The sequence below is a fragment of the Lissotriton vulgaris genome, chromosome 3_1 (genome assembly GCF_964263255.1).
Source record: "Lissotriton vulgaris chromosome 3_1, aLisVul1.2, whole genome shotgun sequence".
Taxonomy (NCBI): domain Eukaryota; kingdom Metazoa; phylum Chordata; class Amphibia; order Caudata; family Salamandridae; genus Lissotriton; species Lissotriton vulgaris.
This window is the reverse complement of record NC_141689.1, coordinates 1,240,399,946-1,240,415,732: the sequence shown is the minus strand read 5'-3', so window position 1 is coordinate 1,240,415,732 and position 15,787 is coordinate 1,240,399,946.

Below are 15,787 nucleotides of genomic sequence, written 5' to 3'. Positions count from 1 at the left end.
TAATAAAAAAAAGTGTAAAGGGCATGAGGAATGGTTGAGAAAGGAAGAAATTAATGAAGAGGTGAAGGAAGGAGCAGGAAAGAGAGTAATGAAAGAATGGAGGAAGAAGGATTAAATGCACCCAGGGAGGATGTATGGGGAATGAATGAGGGTGTAAGGAAGTAAGAATGGAAGAGGTTGCAAGCAAGCAAGAATGGAATAAGTTATAAGGAAGCAATAATGGAATGAGGGTGTAAGGAAGCAAGAGCAAGAGGGTATAGGAGTCAAGGCTGGAGGTGCTGAGGAAGAAAAAAAGGGAAAAGAAAAAGATGAGACGAAGGAAAGAAAGGAGGTCAGGGGAATGAATATGAGTATGAAAAGAACTGGGTCAAGAAGAGAGGATAATGACAGAGTAATATTGCATAGAAATTTAAAAACAAAAGATTGAAATACATTTGTGTCCTTAACATATCATGTATGTTTGTAAAGCACATATTCACCAAAAGGTGGCCTTAACACTGAATTTAAAATGTTGTTATTCAGCTCACTGGCACACATTTTATCGACCTCAGATATATGGAAGACTGAGTTGCTGCACCAAGATTTAAATTTACGACCCTGAGAACAAACACAGATTCCTAGAGTGGATATAAAGAAATGAACAAGAAGGAAAACATAAAAGGGAGAATGATGAAGGAGGAGAGGTCTGAAGGCAAAGATATATACAGTAGACAAAGAATGTGAAGAGAAGTGAGGAAAGCAGAGATAGGGAGTGCAAGAATGGAGTGGAACATGATGAGAATGAAAAAAGGAAAGAGGAAAAAGGGAAGAAGAGCAGGCAGTGGGGAGTGTGTGAAAAGAAAGTGGAAGGGAAAGATGAAAAGGTGATAAATGTAAAGCAGTTAATGAGGGGAGGTGGCGATTAAGAGGAAACGTCTACGTAGGGGAGAAAGTGAAAGAAGAATGGAGAGAAGGGAAGGGGTAAGATGTGAAGGGGAGGAAGATACTGGTGAAGAGCCAGACAAGAGTACACCACTGCTTTACTGAATATGTAATAATGAAATATGTATAGTTGAGGGGTGACAAGGCTGTATCATTCACGGCCTGTCTCAACAATGCACAGCTGTGCTGTCCAAGACACTCTTTCATTGTCCCCCTCAAGAATGTGTTTATACTCATCCAAAATGTGCCCGTAAAAACATATTTAGAAACCCTTCCAAAGAGTGCCGTCCTTCTATCTTCTACATCCATGTTCGCATGCACCCTTCTATATTTCTATTCTGCCTGTATGCCTCAAACATTTACGTCAAACTGCAGCAGTAACACTCCACAAACCAGCTACGACTCCTATCAAAAGGTCTGATGGCTCTCTATAGACAATATACCGAACTCTGCTGCCTATCACTTAGGTTAATATATAAATACCATAAACATACAACGTCTGTACTGAATAGAGGCTAACATAAGATCCCCTCTCCTACTGAAAGAACCAAGCCTTTGTGTTCTGTGCTAAGATGGCTTCACCAAATCATGTACTGTAGCTCGCAGAACACAGGCCAAAGGGAGCTCTATGTAATCTGCAGTATTGGTTTCCAATGCCATAGAGGTAGTGCAGGGCTTTAATGTTTGAGCTGGCTAGCATTGATAAAACCAATAGGTCTACAGTGGCAGCCAAAAGGCGAAACTTATTGGCTTTGCTAAAGCTTGTTCTGTTTGCTGTTGCTTTTATTGTGAGCGGCGCAGTTTGTTTTGTATGTATGTCCAGTGTTCCCTACGAATTGTATTTGTGTAGCACTTCATACCCTACTTTGAGGAGTCAAAGCACATTTTGAGATGGATGAACTGTTTCACTATGGGAAATTGCTTTTTTGGTCTTGTGTTTAGTAAGTAAGTAAGTAAAACTTTACTGCATCATTAATAAAAACCTTTGTGCTGTAATACATAGTAAAGCAATACCAAAGGGGAGGATGGACAGAGCGTCTGAGCAAATCAAACACTCACCCCAGTCAACTGATCTGGGTTTAATCCATCATCATTCTTTAGTTCACTCAGCCACCCCAGTTCAGACTTGGCCATGTGCAAATCAGTCTAACCCTGTGCCTCATGGGAACAGTGCAGCCCAAACTGCTAAGCCTTGTCTTCCCTGGACTGGAAAGAATCATCCTGGGACCGGTTTCGGGTTCATAACCCTCATCAGCCAGGCTATCTTGAATCCAGTGGCAGAGTGAACAAGGGATCCACGTCTGGGCATACCCTGCCATCTTAGGGCAAACAAAGCGATACCAAAGGGGATGATGGACGGAGCGTTTGAGCAAATCAAACACTCACCCCCAGTCAAGTGATCTGGGTTTAATCCATCATCATTCTTTAGCTCACTCCACCACCCCAGTTCAGACATGGCCGTATGCAAATCAGTCTGACCCTGTGCCTCATGGGAACAGTCCAGCCCGAACTTCCAAGCCATGTCTACCCTGGTACGGAAACAAGCATCCTGGAACCGGTTTCGGGTTCATAACCCTAATCAGCTAGGCTATCTTGAATCCAGTGGCAGAGTGCGCTGTAATACATAGTAAAACACTTATACAAAAAGCATAAAACGACCCATTTTACAACAATCAGGTCAGTTAAAATCCATTTAAAATTGCAAGTACTTATGTTGCTTTGAGGGAGTAAAATGTAAAGTCTAAAATGTAGTACTGCCATTAAACTTAAAAGTGCGAGGTATCAATCTGTAAAATCCATATTTATAGAAGTTGATAGACAAATGCTAATATCAATGCGCTGGACTTAGAAGATGTGACCACACTGATAGAGGAGTCCAGAGTGGTCATCAAGTAGTCTGAGGTGGTGCGGTTCAGAATTAAGGTACATATGATTCCTCCTTCGAAAATTGGGGTTTGGACATAATTGCGGTCAATTGTGAGAGTTTTAAGGATACAAATGCTCATGTGATAACTTCTCAGATAGTTCCCACCTCTCCGCCGCCGGCTAAGTCCTTACTTGCAGTATTCTTTTCTCTGAAAAAATTTGATCATTGCACAGTTCAGACTGATGTCTGTAGGATCAAAACAAGCCAGCACTGCAACCCTACATGACCTTATGCCCCGGTTTCTCCACTTCCTACACTAGAGCTCATGTCGATCCCCCATTTCGCAACGGCACAGGCATGAGACACGGACGATGATCTCCGGCTCTTGCATGCATAACCGACAAACGTAGTGCCCTGGTTTTCTTCTCCATGGGGGAAAATATTTTAATAGAGGTAATGGTCTCAGCCTATACTTCAAAAAGTGCACCTTGGCTCGGTTGTTATAGGTTTGGCATACGTAGACCTGTGGTTTCAGGCTGGTGTAGTTTTCAAGTGTCATCCACCCATTACTGCCCTTAGGCAATTTATCTTTGTGCGCTAAATTTCATTTTCTGAGCTCCCGGTGGTATAGAGATTTGTTAGGGTGAGTGAGATCAAAGCCTGGTTTAGATAGACACATGACGGGAGCTGGTCCTGAGTTCCAGTTCCTGCCAAAGAGGACAGCCCAAGGAACCCTCCTGTGCTGTCCTAAGCCTATGACAACAGGACACGAAGGCCGCCATCGGAGCCAGAGACTGTTTGAATACCAAATTTCAACCTTATTTGTGCTGACGATGTATTCAGAGGTAGTTGGGGGACTGACCTGTATATTTTCAGAATCTATGCAGGGTGGCACAGTCCATACCCCTGAGTGCCTGGCTCTCATATGTCAGAGTGGGGAGGATCTTAGCTTGTGCTACCTGCAAGATTGCATGGGGCCTTAATTTTTTTTATATAGAGACCTCAAGCCAAAAGCCAAGGCATTGCCCTTCTTCCTGGTTTCCTCCAGTTGGTCACTATATCCTCCATTCCCACTGAAATAAACTCCAAGATACTTGAAGCTTTTTACTGATTCAATTATTTCATCCCACAGAAGCCAGGTATGCTTCTGTGCCTTTTTTCCTTGCACTATTAATAGTTGTTTTTTCTGCTAATGGTTAATGGCTAAAGGAGTAAGGTCTGCAGGAACAAGTTGGTCTTGTGTTTAGAATTAGGCTAACTTGGAAAGCATTGTAATGCATGTTTACAAGTTGCAAGGAATTCTGTGTGGCGGTAACGCATGAGGCTTAGAATAAAATGCAAATTGTAGAATAGCAGAACAGAGTATTTAGCAGCTCAGTAAAATAGGTCAGAAATCGGACTGCAAAGGTCAGGGGAGAGTGAACCCAACCATCTCTGGGTGGGGCTATTTTTGTAGAGTAAAATAAAGTAAGAGTTAAAGACTTTAGAGTGAACATGCAAAGGACCATAGACCCCCGCCAAATCATGTTAAAGAAAGAGTGATAACGTTTGAAATCACACTGGTCAATGCTATCCTATAAATACATACAATGCAGTTCCTATTCCCAGTTCCTCTGAAACACGGTATAGTTAGTACAACTTTTGTTACAGTCATGGTCAGGTTCTCATGAGAATCACATCACATTCCCAAAAGGCGAGGCTTTGAGAAGCATTCACTATTCTAACACAGCCAGAAACAAATCTTGTGAACAAAGCATTGCCTAATGCATGAGATAATGTATTTTATTTTACGCCGTACTGGAGGGTGAGGGGGCAAAAGTAAAAGGACAGAGGGAGCAGGAGGATAAACAAAATTAGGTCGGCCTCGAAGTCAACTTAGCAAAAAGTAGGAATCCAAAATACTGGATTCAGAGACCTAGTTTGTGTGTCATGGTCACTGCTCAGAATTTGTCAGTACAGACCAAAAGGGAAAGGAAAATTCCTTTCTAGAGTCCCCTCACTCACCTGGGTTTCCCCACGGTGACATGCTTCATCATTGGGGCCATCCCAGTTCTCTACGAAAAGGGGCGTGATGCGACTAGCGAACTACGCAGGAGCACTTTTGTTGTGAGAGACTATGTGTGGTGTAAGGTGAGATAGTGGTGGAGTGGGTGTGAGTGAACTTAAAAATACCGTGCTAGTGGGCCTCAACAAATTTTATTTAGCTCCTAGATTGGTATATTAAAATGGGGGTGACACTGCTATTTAACCTTTAGTCAGGGTTAAATCAGTGTGTGGTCAACATGTTTCAAGCTCCCCAGGCATTTCGTCAGGACCATACAGGGACCAGCCCTGTATTTTCCACTCCTATAACTTCCTAATTAGGATGTGTAAAGTTATCTAAATAAATTTAACGCTGTTATCTTTAAAACATGCGTATTATACATACGATTGTACTTTTTCGTTGTTTCTGAAAAAAGAGAATGACACATGATTAGTGGCAAGGGGCCCCTCCTTAAGAGGAAGGGTATCACACATATAATTCACGCTTTATAATAGGGTATTGGTGTCCCTTCTGCACCTTATTGGTGCGTGCAGGCTTTCCAGTCCAGTGCATTCGTAAATAAAGTGGTGTGAAATTGGTGGTTTGTGAATTCACACATAAAAACAACACAGGACTTAATGTGACTATAGACAAGACACACAAAACATAGATTTCATCATGGTAAGAACGGCATATTTACATTTAGTGGTGCCTAATAGCACTTCATGGTCTCTGGTGGGGGCAGGATCACCTCATGGAAACATTTCTGTCGGTTTAAAGAAGTTATTAGAGATAGCGTACTGCGATTAATTTTCGTATATTGTGTTCCCAAGTAAACGCAAAACGATCGTTTTCTGAAAATCGGGACCTTTCCACCGTTTTTGTGAGCAAAGTACTTACTTCCTTCTCAGCGAAACCGCACCATGTTACCTACTTGTTCCCCTCCCGGACCGCATCTTAGAGCTAATACGGAGAAGGGTGTATTTGAGGTTGCCGCCTTTCCAGGTCCGTTGTTGTTAAGCTAGACCGTTTGGTCTGCAGCGGCCATCTTGGGAGGATGCTAAAAGTACGAACAATAAAGATATTGATAAAAACCAAGTGGTTACCGAACAAAGACATGAACGAGAACAAAGATGGGTTTTCAAATTGCACACGGACACCCATGGGTTAAACGATGATATTCCCTGGGGTGCTTTTGGTGACTAACTGTAACTCGGAACATAAAATTAAACTCAAGATGTCCCTTCAGGCACCTACTTTTAAGGCAAACATCATAAACCTGTTTTTTCATAACCGGCAAGGACCTCCGGTACAAAGACATTATGTCTGCCCGAGACGACAGGGAATAATAAGCCCTTCACTGTCTATATATGAACAATAATCTCGTTAAATTCGGTCTGTAGCATGAATGACAAAAAATTGTTTGGAAAACAACGAGCACAAATATTTGTTTTTTATAGCATAAAATTATAATTAAAAGGATACATATTATGAGAAATACTAAAATAACGATCTAACTCCAAATCAATGAAAAAACAACTCTGAAAAGGCCAAACGAACATTTGTTCGGTAACCACTTGGTTTTTATCAATATCTTTATTGTTCGTACTTTTAGCATCCTCCCAAGATGGCCGCTGCAGACCAAACGGTCTAGCTTAACAACAACGGACCCGGAAAGGCGGCAACCTCAAATACACCCTTTTCCGTATTAGCTCTAAGATTCGGTCCGGGAGGGGAACAAGTAGGTAACACGGTGCGGTTTCGCCGAGAAGGAAGTAAGTACTTTGCTCACAAAAACGGTGAAAAGGTCCCGATTTTCAGAAAACAATCGTTTTGCGTTTACTTGGGAACACAATGTACGCAAATTAATCGCAGTACGCTATCTCTAATAACTTCTTTAAACCGATAGCAATGTTTCCATGAGGTGATCCTGCCCCCACCAGAGACCATGAAGTGCTATTAGGCACCACTAAATGTAAATATGCCGTTCTCACCATGATGAAATCTATGTTTTGTGTGTCTTGTCTATAGTCACATTAAGTCCTGTGTGGTTTTTATGTGTGAATTCACAAACCACCAATTTCACACCACTTTATTTACGAATGCACTGGACTGGAAAGCCTGCACGCACCAATAAGGTGCAGAAGGGACACCAATACCCTATTATAAAGCGTGAATTATATGTGTGATACCCTTCCTCTTAAGGAGGGGCCCCTTGCCACTAATCATGTGTCATTCTCTTTTTTCAAAAACAACGAAAAAGTACAATTGTATGTATAATACGCATGTTTTAAAGATAACAGCGTTAAATGTATTTAGATAACTTTACACATCCTAATTAGGAAGTTATAGGAGTGGAAAATACAGGGCTGGTCCCTGTATGGTCCTGACGAAAAGCCTGGGGAGCTTGAAACATGTTGACCACACACTTATTTAACCCTGACTAAAGGTTAAATAGCAGTGTCACCCCCATTTTAATATACCAATCTAGGAGCTAAATAAAATTTGTTGAGGCCCACTAGCACGGTATTTTTAAGTTCACTCACACCCACTCCACCACTATCTCACCTTACAACACACATAGTCTCTCACAACAAAAGTGCTCCTGCGTAGTTCGCTAGTCGCAGCACGCCCCTTTTCGTAGAGAACTGGGATAGCCCAATGATGAAGCATGTCACCGTGGGGAAACCCCGGTGAATGAGGGGACTCTAGAAAGGAATTTTCCTTTCCCTTTTGGTCTGTACTGACAAATTCTGAGCAGTGACCATGACACACAAACTAGGTCTCTGAATCCAGTATTTTGGATTCGTACTTTTTGCTAGGGTGAGAGGGCAAAACAGGGCCATCATAGTTTAATAAGGGATCGGGTGGTATTACCTATGGTTATAGGAATGGGGCATTTGATTTAGAACTGCCTATTTACTAATATCGTCCATTAACATAGCGTATATCCATGGCAATAGACTTTGTTATCAAATTGCCCGATAGAGAAAGGAATGGGGAAGGCAATAAAGATGGTCTTTATTCTTAGGACTTGGAGTCACCGGACCTTTCTGGGTAGTTGACGGGGAGTGAAGTATAGATTTACCCCAAGAGGAGGCAAGTTCTAATGCAAGCGGGGCATTTTAACTAAGGATAGAGGCGTTTCTTGGTTAGAAGATACGAGTGCTCACAACTGGGAGGTAAGAATCTCCACGGGCTAAGGGGCCAATTCAAAACATTTTTAAATAGCAGGATTAGAACTAATTTGGTGCCTTTCTACATTTCTTTTCAGAAAAAGTTGACAGATCGTCATTTGACTTTCCGGGACGTAAATGGCAGGGTAGAATCTGCCTTAAAACCTTTTTTTATTAGAAAGAAGCGTATCGACCCGAAAGGATTACAGAATTAGCAGAGGAATGGATATATTCATCTAAGATATACAATTTCCCGTTCTTGGGAGGTAAGATCCTTTCCACCAATGAAAGGGAGGGCTATATAAAATAGAAAATCAAGAATACAGATCAAAATTAGAATTCTTTTTTTTGTAAAATTTTTATTTGTATTCTGCAAAGTTGAAAGTAGAAAAAGAGAGGAGTAGAAAAGAAGGACAAGAAGGAAAGAAAAAGAAAAAAGGATCAGGCGACATTCTGCCATATAACCCCACACAGGGGGTGCTGAAGAACATTATTGCAAAAAAGATAAAAGGAAACCCAAAAGCACATCAAAAGGGACGGCAGTGAGCAGAGTCAACAGGAGTGCTAATGAAATGGAACTCCAGTCTACATTGTCCGAAGGGCGCACCCATGTCCCAGTGGCTAGTGCAAAGTTCTCAGAAGAAGAAGGGTGTTCCAATCTCGATCATAATCATAGAGGAAAATAGGGGCCAGGCCGTTCGCCTGTAAGGGCGCATCAGGTCACAACTAAGAGAAGAACATCAACTCCAACCAACACCCCACCCCCCCTTCTTCCCCCCCACCCCCCACCCCCCACCAGTGGTGGCGACCATCACGCATTCAGACAGCATCATACACACAGGTGATTAAATTTGAAAGAGGTGAAGCGCACGTAGCACCGAAGGGCAAACTGCCGAAGGCAAACCACGTGACAAAAACCTCACCAAGGGGCCCCAATTGCACATGAAATTTTTAAAGTTCCCCAGGAGATATCTGAAAGTCGCTCCATACTCAGTAGTCGCCATAGCCGTGCATGCCATAAAGAAATGGCAGGAGCAGTCGGGCTTTTCCAAGCGGCTGCCAAAGTCAGCTTGGCCGCCCCCAGACACAGCCACATGATGCGCTTATCAGCTCTAGTTTGATGTTCAAGCTGCGGATCCCTGAGGCCCAACAAGACAAAGTCCATTGAGTCCGGGAGTGGGTATCCCAGCACATCTTTGATGTGGGAGAGGATCTCGGACCAAAATGGCCGGATGGTGGGGCAGTCCCACCAGATGTGGCTGAAGTCACCCAACATCCCGCAGCCTCGCCAACACCTATCTGAGGTAGTCGGGAATATTCGGTGCAACTTGGATGGATACAAATACCAATCGAATAAAAGCTTCATATGAGCCTCTCTGAGATCAGTAGAATGATTATGTGCCGTCACATCCCGCCATAAGCTCCTCCATTCGCTGTCGGAAATGTCCCTCCCAAATGTACTCTCCCAGTGATCCATATATCGAGGCCGTGGGGACATCGCGGTGTCTAATAGCATCCCATACAAAAAAGAAATCGCCCCCTTCATGGTGGATGTGCGAAGAATAAAGGTTTCAAATTTCGTCAAAGGTCTAGTAGCTGCATCCACCACTCCAGGGGACGTCGCCCAATGAAGGAGCTGAAGATGACGAAAGCGTTCGGTTGGCAGAACACCGTAGTCCCTCATACAATTATGGAAAGTAAGGGGTGCGGCACCGTGAAACAGATGGGTGAGGGCCCTACAGCCACCCTCCCTCCAGACACCAAAGGATCCCTCCGTCAACGCCGGAGGGAAGGCCGGGTTGAAATGGATAGGGGTGAACGGGGACGGGAATGTGGTCCACCGATCATCGCCACTGACCATGTCCCAGACCTTTAACACTGTGCTGGTGGGGGTGCTAATGTACGCGTTTTGGGCCGGTCCACCTTAGGTTTCCAGGCTAGATCCCAGATGGATCGCCCCGCAATGCTCCGATCCATATGGAGCCAGTGCTTCTCCGAAAGCTGCTGGGACCATTCCACCAGGACTCTCAATTGGGCAGCCTTATAATACAAGTGCATGTCCGGGAGCCCCCCCCCCTCCATTCGTGGGCGTCGGAGAACCGCATATGAGAGTCGCACCCGACTACCTTGCCAGACGTATTTCAACATCAAGGTCTTAAGCCGACGGAAGTAATCCACTCCTATCGGAATGGGTAGGGCTTGGAAGAGGTATAGGAATTTAGGCAGGAGGACCATTTTAAGCGCATGAATCCTACCCAACCACGAGATATATTTCGGTTTCCACTGCTCCAATTCCGCACGTATCGACGCCAGCATCGGAGGGAAGTTGGCCTGAAATAGTGCGCCTATGGTAGAGGTCAGCCGTACGCCCAGATATAACAGGGAGGAGGTTGACTACGAGAGTGGGGTAAGCGACCGGATCCGGTGCACCTCACCAGGCGGTAGGTTTAAGTTCAAAATGTACGATTTATCAAAGTTAACTTTGAACCCCGCCACCGTTTCAAACTCAGAGAGCACTGCATGGATATGGGGTAACGACAGCGCCGGATCCCGAATTGACAGTAGTACGTCATCAGCGAAGAGTGAAATCTTGTGTTGCTCACCCGTAAAGGGGAGGCCCAAGATCCTCTCGTTCTCCCGAATCGCTAATGCCAACGGTTCTATGCTAAGCGCAAAGAGAAGTGGCGAGAGCGGACAGCCCTGACGTGTTCCGCGGGAGTGGTGGAAACTCCCGGACCTGTGACCGTTAACCAACACCTGAGAGGTGGGACCGTTGTAATTGGCCTCAAGCATTCTTATGAATCGGGGTGAGAACCCGAAGGCTGCCAACGTGCGATGCAAAAAACCCCAATCAACGCGATCAAAGGCTTTTTCCGCGTCAAGCCCTACTAACACCGCCGGTATGTGAAACCGCTCAGCCTTCTCTATCAAATGGATTACGCGCCGCAAGTTGTCGTGAGTCTGTCGACCTTTTATAAACCCGGACTGGTCTGGGTGGATCAGAGCCGGCATCAAGTCCTGCAGCCTGCTAGCAAGAATAGACGAGTACAACTTAGCGTCCAGGTTAAGGAGCGCTATGGGGCGATAGGATGCGCAGTTGGTAAGATTCTTCCCTGGTTTGGGGATAATAGTGATCAGGGCCTCAGCCATGGTGTCCGAGGTTCTACCCTCAGAAGCCATTGCGTTGAAAAGGGAAACCAGGTAGTCACAGATGTCTGATGCAAATGTTTTGTAAAACAGGGCCGTGTAACCGTCAGGACCCGGGGCCTTGTGTAGTTTAAGAGCCTTAATGGCGTCCAGTACCTCCTATCTAGAGATGGGGGAAGACAGCAACTCGTTCCATTCCCTGGAGACCTGTGGGATAGGAAGACCACCCAAAAACGCAGATTGGGCCTCTGGATCTAGGGCGTCGCTCGAGTAGAGATCCGCGTAGAAGCGACCAAAAATGTCCGCCTTGTCTACATCCGTATGTTGAATAGAACCTGTATTGTCCCGTATGCCCCCGATGTAATCTCTCTCGCGCTTATCTCAAAGCTGCCGAGCAAGGTGGCGTCCAACCTTATTCCCCTGGGAGTAGGAGACACGCCTGAGACGCAGGAGGGTAAATTCAGCCCTGTTGTTGTAGTCGGCTTTCAATTTCCCTCGTACCGCCGTAAGCGGGCGGAGGGTCACCCTAGAGGGGTTCGACTTGTGTGCCTGCTCCAGGACCACAAGCTCCGACTCCAGAGCCTCCCTCTCCTTCCGCCGAAGCTTGTTAAGATTCGCGTTAAGGGCCAGGCACGTACCTCGTAGTGAGGCCTTGCACGCATCCCATGTGGTATACACTGATGTGTAAGAAGACGGGTTAAGAGCAAAAAAGTCTCCTATGGCCTTTCGCAGCGCCTTACAGGACACCTCATCCCGCACCAACGCAGCCGGGAAGTACCACTTCCGCCAGCCGCCCCCCCCTACAGACCAATGCAACCCCAGCACCACTAAACTATGGTCCGACAATGAGAGCGGGAAGATATCAGCCATTCGAATATCTCCCCTGAGGGCCTGGCTAACAAAGATGTGATCTATGCTGGAGTACGAGCGATGGACGTGAGAAAAGAAAGTATAATCCTTGGCCTGAGCGTGTACGAAACGCCAGCTATCCACCAGTCCCAATTCGCCTACCTGACGTTGCGTTTCCGAGAAGATACCAGTATCTGCCCTGCGCGCCCCCGAGCTATCTAAGTGCCTGTCCCACACCATGTTGAAGTCCCCCAGCAGTATCAAGTGCCCATCCACAAAGTCCTTACCAGGTTGCGGTTTTTTTAGAGGACGGCAGAAGGCTTCAATACAGATACGAGTCGATAACGCAAGACAAGAAACTCGAGGCACATCAGAATAAGAAATTCGTGACACTATAGCTGAAGAAGTATAGTGATCAAGTTGGAGTTCAGCTTTTACACGGTACACATCTACAACAATAAGATACTGCCCCTGATGAAGGCACTCACGAGTGCCGAAATGCATTGGGCTCAATTAAGAAATGTTCATTAAATGTATTATACTATATGTGCCATGTAGAATATTGAAAATGTTGACAAGCATGATTTAATATGAAAATGTACTGAAAGAATACGTCAGTCAGCATATTGTTATGTAAATGTTATACAACAAATCCATAGCCTATATGAAGAGGAGAATATAAGCATGAGATAAATAAAAAAATCTTCTGAATGGAATAAGACACATTTGTGGTTTAAATATAGTTTGAAAAAATAAAAATACAAAGGTGCAACAGCACCAAGTGAACAGTGCGCGATTGGGTGGATACCCATTTCCACCATAACGCATCCACAAAGTCCCCCATCTTATCCATCAAGCATTGCAAAAAACCATTTTGGCCCGCATTCGGAGCATAAACCACAACAAAGGTACACTGGCGGCCATATAATGACCCCTTCACCATTAGCCAACGGCCCTCCTTATCACCGCTCACCCCCAGGGGTTGAAAGTGGAGAGAGGCCCGAAAGAGGAGGGCCACCCCTCTAGGCTTCGTGGGCGCAGACGCCCTGTAGATAAGCGGGAAATTCCTATGACGGAGTCTCAGTTCATCTCTCCTGGCCAAGTGGGTCTCCTGGAGGGAAACTACATCTAGATGGTGGTCTGAGAGATACTTCCAGAGCTTCTGTCGTTTCTGCGGGGAATTGAGACCCTTCACGTTCCAGGTACCTATACTAACTGGCATGATGACGACATGAGACTCCGTTCTATGCATTTGCTAAGGCACCCAAAGTCCAACCCCCGACCCCCGGCATTCATCAGTCCACACCCCCCTGGATCAGGCCCCCCTCCCAACAATCCCCCCATATTCTGGGCCATCCCTCCCATTTCAGTGACTCCAGCGTATCCCACCTCCGAGCCTCCCTGGCAGGGCGACATGTTAAATTCTGTATACTGAAGGTAATTGCACAAAGATAGCAAGGGCAAAGCCCCAAGTACCCTCCGTTCACGGGGAACCGCATTCATCCCTCCCCAGTTTCCCAGAGAGGCCTCCCCCCTGCAAATCACAAGAAATGGAATGGTCATATTGTAGTGCAAGATAAGAAGTGCAAAGAAGAACACCACTAGGGCCAACAACATCACACACACACCACCTTCGGTCGCCACCACACCCCCCCTCCCCACCAACCCCAACCCCAACAGTTCCCCTGCAGTACCAACCCCCAGAACTCCCTCCTTCCCACCCCCCCCCCAGCAAACCAAAAAACAAGAAGACAGAGCTCAAGGCACTAAACCTGAACCAAGCACTCAGCAGTTCCAATGGGCCACGGGTCACAAGGTCCACATCAGACTGGAATCGGGGTGGGGGCACCAGTTCGGGGCCCCCAGGGCCACGGGCCGGGGTGTCTTCTCCAAAAGTACCATAGTACCCCGAGACCTTAGGGCCAGAGACTCTCCGGCGCCCGACCATCAAGGAAGCCGGGGATCATGCTGCTCCAGAGCTCTGCTGAGTATCTGCTAGCGTGGCCGAGGCCACCGATGCCACCGCAGCTCCCCTCTCTTGCAAGCTAGCAGTGCGGTCCGGACGCCTCCGGTCCGGGGAAGAACCAATTCGATGCCATGAGGAAGATCGATGCCGTCGCCTTGATGGGGAGGGATGCGCCACCTGAGAGGAAGGAACGTCCTCCAGTCCCAGAAGATCCTTTGCGGCCTGCAGAGAGCGGATTTGCGCCAGCCTGTTCTGCCATCGGAATATTATACGGAAGGGGTGCCCCCAGGAGTACGAAATGTTACGCTCCCGCAAGAAAGCAGTCACTGGGCGGAATTCTCTCCTCTTTTGAAGCGTAGATGCCGCTAAGTCCTGGTAGAGTTGCGGACGGTGGTCTCTGAATTGTAAGGAGGTGATGGCTCTAGCTTTCCGTAGGATACGCTCCTTTGTTTGAAAGTCATGCACACATACGAGGATGTCCGGGGGGGGGCACCCCCTCGCCTAGGCAGGCCGACTCTGTGCACCCTATCCATTTTAATTTCCTGCACGTCCTCTTCGTCCAAGATCTGCAAGAACAGGGCCTGGACATACTCTCGCAAGTCTCCAGCCTCACCGTCCCAAGGGACCGCCCTAATACGAATATTGTTTCTCCTGGAACGATTCTCCAGGTCCTCCGCGTGAGCCTGCAGATCCAAATTCTGTTCCGTAAGGCGAATAATATCCTGTTGTAGTTGGTGCACATCATTCGCCACACTCAAGTCGTGATCTTCCAGGGTTGCCACTGTTCCCCAATGCCATCGACATCCCTCCGCACCTCCCGGAGATCCGACACCAGCTGGGCGCGAAGCTCAGAAATATCCTCCTTGATAGAGGCGAACAGTTCCGTCATGAAGGCCTTGGTGGCGGGCGCCTCCTCGTCCGACTGCCTAGACGAACCACTAGCCTCTGGGGAAGATGGCTGCTGCGACGATTTGGAGGCCCCGTCCTTAACTGTCGTTCCTTTGCGTGGTACAGTGGACATCTCGAAGGGCCGGCCGTGCCGTGGGACCAAGGCTATCGTACCTTCACCGGGGATGAGGAGTGCTCAGGCGTAGCGTAAGGATTCACTAGGAAAGCAGGCCACCCCGTTGCCGCGGAACTGCGCCACGGGCGGCGGCCGCCTGATCAAAATGGCGGCTCAGAAGCTTCCCGCCAGAGTCCAAGAGTCAATGCAGGGACAGTGTCGTCCGGCAATCAGTCCCGGGTTCTTCGTCTCTGCCAATCGGGGCCACGAAGGCAGAGCTGCCCCAGCCACGTCCCCCCGCCGGTCCTCCAATTTATGCTGCGGCCGCCTGTGAGAGGACAGCGCGGGCCAAACAGTCAGCTCGCAGGGTAGAATAAGCCTCTAGGTCCGGCCACAGCCGGGTCGGGGCCCACAGCGCAGGCCCAGTGCCTCCAGTTCGTAGTTGTTTCACGCCACGGGCACCAGCTCAGAGTGTTAGGCTGCTCGCGGGGGCGAAGAGGACACCCCGTTTCATCAGCGGACGCAAGTAGCCGTCCCTGCGCCGTCCAGTAATAGCCGCTCCCGGGCTCGCACAGCTCCGCTGATAGTCCGAGGTACACCCTCCACGTGGCCGATCTTCTGTGGAGGTCCTCGGGTCCGCTGCAACAGAGCGGCCAATACCGCCCCAGTGCTTCGATAGTGCGGAGCAACACTGGCGGCGATAAGGGGGCAGGAGTGATCCGCTGCTCCGCGATGCCACGCCCAGCCGGCGCCGGCTCCTCTGCACTCACAGGCCGGCCTCCCCCTCACGCAAGACCGATGCGTAGTAGGCCGGGCGATGACCCTTCCGCAATGG